Genomic DNA, 5,333 nt, shown 5'->3' with positions numbered 1-5,333 from the left:
ATTTTAGAAAACAAATCAGCTTAGAGGCATTTGTTCACACGTGGCTGAATAGGAGGCCGTCCAATCAGATTTGAGGTCTTCACTCTGTAGGTTGTTTGTTGGTGTGTGAGACTCTGTGACCTCCATCAGCGCTGATGTGGATGTTTGATGGTCTTCCTCTCTAGTGCCATGATGATTCATCCATGAATTCAGCAGCTACAGGACTGAAATGAAGCCTTGCTGCCGTTATGAATTCCTAGTTCCAGATCAAATGTTCAGAGCTCTACTTGAATGCAGCCGTCTGCTGTCTGACAGTTTTTCTCATTGAGTCTTCAAATAAAGTCTTTCCTCATGTCAGGATGTGGTGAGACTCTTTCTCAGTCTCTGCAGACGTCCCTCATTGTGCATCTCCAGAGAAGAAACAGAAAAACTGGTCACTGCTTCAGCATCACAAACGCTCTCCAGCATTGAGAGTGTTTTAGGAATTCATTCATTGTGTTGTGAACTTTGAAGGAGCAGAAACTTTACAGCAGCCAAAGATATGAGCTCCAATTCTGTATGTTTTAGGAAATCAAGTTCATCAAATGAACACTTGATTATTGCTGATAACGTTCATTAAATTACTGAAGAAATCTAACATAAAAACCTGTAAACTCTCAGGCAGCTTTTGTTAAAGTTTGTCTATAATTCTATCATCATGTTCTGGAACCAGGACTCTGCAGAAGTTCCTTCAAACAGATACTTGTGTGTTTCTATTTAAGGCCTCATGTTTGAACGTACAGCAGAGGATTAGAAAGGAGTGATTTTAATATTTAAATCAGTCCAGTAAATGTTTGGCATGAAAATTATTAAAATTTTGATTTAGAAAATTTGTGTCAAATAATATTGTAAAGTCTCACTTAAATATATCCAAATGAGTTCAGTGTATTTACATTTTATAGAATATTTGATTTCTTAATCTCAATACAGTAGGCTCTGACCCTAAATATTATAATAATGATGTAAATTTAAATAATATTTTAGTGCAGAGTCATAAACTTTAATCAGCTAAACTTACATAATAAATATCACTGTACAATCTTAACCTGAACATTCATATTATTGAGGTAAATTTACATAAATCATGATATTCTAGAGTCTTAACTGGAATATTTCTAACATTAATCTTTTTGTATTGTGCTGATAAACAACAATAACCCGACTTTCAGATAATATTTGTTGTCTGTGATTGTGAGACTAAATTCCTCCACATTCTGGAACTGGACTGAATTTCCCAAAACAGAAACATGGACAGAATTTAACACTCATGTATCCATGGCAACGCTAACGTTTCTGCTTCTTACCAAAGTTCACAACACAAGTAAAGATTTTAATGTAAAACTTCAGGGATGACTGCTGACCATAAGTATTCTGATCAATACTTCATGATCAATATCAGGACAGATGTTACAATTCCAGCTGTTCCATTAGACTGCAGTTATTCACAGAGAAATTAAAACATCACATTCCTCATAAAAACTAGATGGGACTTTTATTAAATAAAGTGTTGGTGAATAAACAGTGTAAAAAGTGCAAAGCAGCTCCATTAAATCAGGAGATGTGAGACTTCCACAGCATGGATCACCATCTGCTGTGTTGATTCATAGCTGAATGTCAGAATGAACTGAGATAGAAAAGCTGCTTTGAGCTGCAACATTACGGTCTGACAATCCAACACCATCACAGTTTTCATCTGGTTGTTTTGCTCCAACATGCTGTGAAGTTCAGTTTTTACCTGAATCAATACAGAGATTCTATTTCCAACCAAGACTGGAATAAAAATTAGAATGTTATGAGGTTATTAATGCAACTAAATCCTTTCAGATGGAAGGATTTACTTCTAAGTTCTAATTCAAGTTTCAGTTGGAGCACATTGCATTCACAAAGAAAAACAGCGAAACCTTCATAGCAACATTTAATAAACCTAAAGCTTCCCTGTTGGCTCATTGGTGGAGTTTGTTACTGAGCATCTGAACCTTAAATCCAGTGAGACGACCATCTTCAGTCGAGGCCAGTCAGAGAACTTCAAGACCTTCCATCAGCTGGACCAGATGTGGCATCATCTCCCTCTGAACATCTGGATGACAGGAGAAAAGACAGAAATCAAACACAGATCACACAAATACAATATATTCACTTTCATCATTTTATAAAAGTAGCATGAACTTTATTAAAACTTGACAATATCAGCAATGAAAGGAAATGTTTTTATCTCGGGTTGAAGCTAAATTTAAAGTCAATTTTAATGACATTTTATCCTGAGAGGAGTGAGAATGGAGCTTGTCTTTCCTTTTTAGAATATTCCCTCAAAATATTCTGTTTATTATTGGCTTTAGAAGCATTTTTCTTTACTTATTTTTTTTTAGATACCTCAGACTGATACACTTTGCTGGTTTGCAGATAATTTCATGTACAATGACAATAAAGATCTTCTATTATAACATATTTTGCTAAAACAAGAACTGCAAACCTTCTCAACCATCTCTCAGGCTGCAAAATTCCAACTGCGACAAAGAATTATCTGATGTAGTTATTATAATAATCTTTACTGAACCAGCCCTGGAATTAATAAAAATCTGTATATGGATATGATTTTCTCTGATGGGACCACTAAAACCGCATACAATAAAGTAAATCTCTTCTGCACTGCACACATACTACACTTTTGTATAACTGTGGATGTCAAAGTAAAGGCAGACAGATCCACCGATCAGCCACAACATTCTGACCACTGACAGCTGAAGAGAACAACATCCATCATCTTGTTCTAATGTAACGTTCTGCTGGGAAACCTTGACGTTCATGTGGATGTTTGACATGTACCACCACCTAAACACTGCAGGACAAACAACCCCCTAGTCTCCATGGCAACAGCAGTCCTTGATGCCAGCTGCCACCCTCAGCAGGACAAATTAAAACTGCTCAGGAGTGGTCCAAGGAACACGACAGAGCTAAGCTGTTCACCTGGGTTCCACACTCCCCACATCCAGATCTGATTGAGCATCTGTGGGATGGTCCAGGATCAGCCTGGTCTAGGTAGGACCCACCCTGCAACCCACAGGATCCACAGAATCCACAGGATCCCCAGAGGTTCTGATGAACCACTGGGTCAGAGGAGTTTTAGCAGCATAAAGGGACCAACACAGTATTAGTCAGGTGGTCAGAATGTTATACTGTTATATTGTCATGCAGATTATATGATCAGTAAATGTTACTATCAATTATAACGTCCACATTGATCAAGAAAAAAACAACTATCAGTTCATTCAGAAACTGTGGGGTTAAACCTAAAAACACAGACCTCAACAGCAGTTTGTTTCAAAGCAGAACACCAGCTGGTTTTCACTAAAGAAGCTTTCAAAGCAACAATTAAATTACAGTTTTGTTCTCATTAAGTTCAGAGTCAGCCAAAATAATATACACACATCAGGAAAAGAAATTTTTTTTATAAATATTTCATTTGTATAAGTACTTCTATACATATAGATTCCTCTTTCTAAGTTTGATCAAATCACGATAACTCTGTGTCCTGTTGTACAATGTTTTCCCAACAGATGGCGCTACCCTCATGAATGGAGCATCAACAAGTGACGTTTACAACACAACAGAAATGTCTGGAAGCCAGTGGCCACCACTTTGAGCAGCTCTTGTAATTGTAGAGGCCAAAGATAACTTTTATTAATCTCATGATGTCTGAATAAATTTGGTATTGAAATATTTCTACAAGTTTTTCTTTTCCTGATGTGTGTAAACATTATTTTGGCTGACTCTGTATAATGGGTTTCTGACAGGTCACCAGTCAACATCTTTTTATAATAATGACAAACATACCTGCATTCTACAGGAGTGATTTTCCTCATGTGCAGGTAAAGATGTGTGAGGAGCTTAGAGATGACAGGAGCAGGAATCATCCTCACTAATTCAGCTTCCACCTAGAAACAGAAAGACCACAAACAAACACACTGATATACTCTCAAACGTTCAACCTCACAGCCTCAGAATATCTGTTTAGGAAGTGCTGTGTTTCTAAATTCTGCTGAAAGCATTGACAGACATTCTCTTACAAGGTTGTGTAAAAAGCAGCCTGTCCTCTGAGCTACTGAAAAATCTTCCTGAACAAAGTTTCTACATGTAAATCAGCTCAACAAAAACTAAAGCCTCAGTCAGAGATAACAGGTATCACAAATTATAAACAACTTTCTTTGTTAACTCAGACTTTCTGCTTCAACCTCACATAAAAAGGGGAGTTTAACTCATCAGGTGACTGAAAATGAACGGCTTGTGCAGTTCTAGATCCAAAAGTAGGATGTTTCAACTCATGTTTTACTACAAATACATGCAGTAATAAATAAATACAATGGCTGGTGGTTAGTTTATTCACTATTAATGTCATTTTATATACTGGATTGAACTTGAGCAGTGGAAGAGAGAAGGCATTTAATGAAATTATGGAGATTCAGAGAGGTAATGTTGCGCAATGTTAAGGGCGGTTTAATTCAAACCAGCTGAACGTTAAACTTCAGTGCAGCTCAACGGATTTCAGTTAACCTTAAAGTAAAATAACTTTTTTAAAAGCTAAAATACACAGCAGAGAACTACAGATTGAAAAGTTCATTCTAATAATGAGGACAGCTGCGACAGCAACTAACACAGGTGTTCAGCGGTAAGTTAGCCACCTGTGTTGATTAGCCCGCTAGCTAACTTAGCCGCTTAGCTAGCTAACGCGTCCGGACCAACTACTCAAACACACGACAAAACACAACTCTTCACAAGTCGCTGACTTAACGTACAACAAAACAGCGCTACAGGTTAGAAGTATTTATCTTCTTACCGTGTTTTACTCCAAAAATAAGGTCAACAGCAGCCAGAGATGCTACCAGACGTACCGACCAAAGATACAAGACTAGATACGCTAGAGCTCTGTCTTCTATATTATCTATGGTTTGACCAATCACTGTTCTCTGGCTCTCAGTCAGTCTTGACCAATCACTGCTCTCTGGCTCCGCCCTCTGAGAATCTTGTTGTCGTTTGGCTCCACACTTGCTGATGACCACTTCCGGTCTCAGAAAATGAAAAAACAGACATTTTTTCGGTTCTGTCTCTTACTGATTTTACTTTCTTGTTATTCTAAATATAAAACGAAAATCAAAGCATTTTTTGAAAAAAATCGTATATCCCTTTTTAATCATGAAAAGAAAAAACGCCTTGTATTTCAATTTTAATTTTTGTATTTTAAAACGAAAATAAAATAACCACTCGTTTTTTGTTTTTCGATACCCGTTTCAGAACGGAAAATCCAATTGCCAGATCCGTAC

At 37.1% G+C, this 5,333-nt stretch overlaps 1 long non-coding RNA gene across 1 annotated transcript; it reads right to left on the bottom strand.

Annotated features, from left to right (window-relative positions):
• Positions 1-321: 321 nt before the first annotated feature.
• Positions 322-4,910, bottom strand: LOC129347364 (uncharacterized). The gene is made up of 3 exons (XR_008599435.1): positions 4,850-4,910; positions 3,850-3,950; positions 322-2,095 (listed from the first exon to the last, which is right to left on the bottom strand). It is a non-coding gene; the product is annotated as an uncharacterized LOC129347364 (long non-coding RNA).
• Between the last annotated feature and the right edge of the window lie 423 nt (positions 4,911-5,333).

The sequence above is a fragment of the Amphiprion ocellaris genome, chromosome 18 (assembly GCF_022539595.1).
Source record: "Amphiprion ocellaris isolate individual 3 ecotype Okinawa chromosome 18, ASM2253959v1, whole genome shotgun sequence".
In the NCBI taxonomy this organism is placed as follows: domain Eukaryota; kingdom Metazoa; phylum Chordata; class Actinopteri; family Pomacentridae; genus Amphiprion; species Amphiprion ocellaris.
Note: the sequence above shows the minus strand (reverse complement) of the source record. Positions and strands in the feature narration are given on the sequence as shown.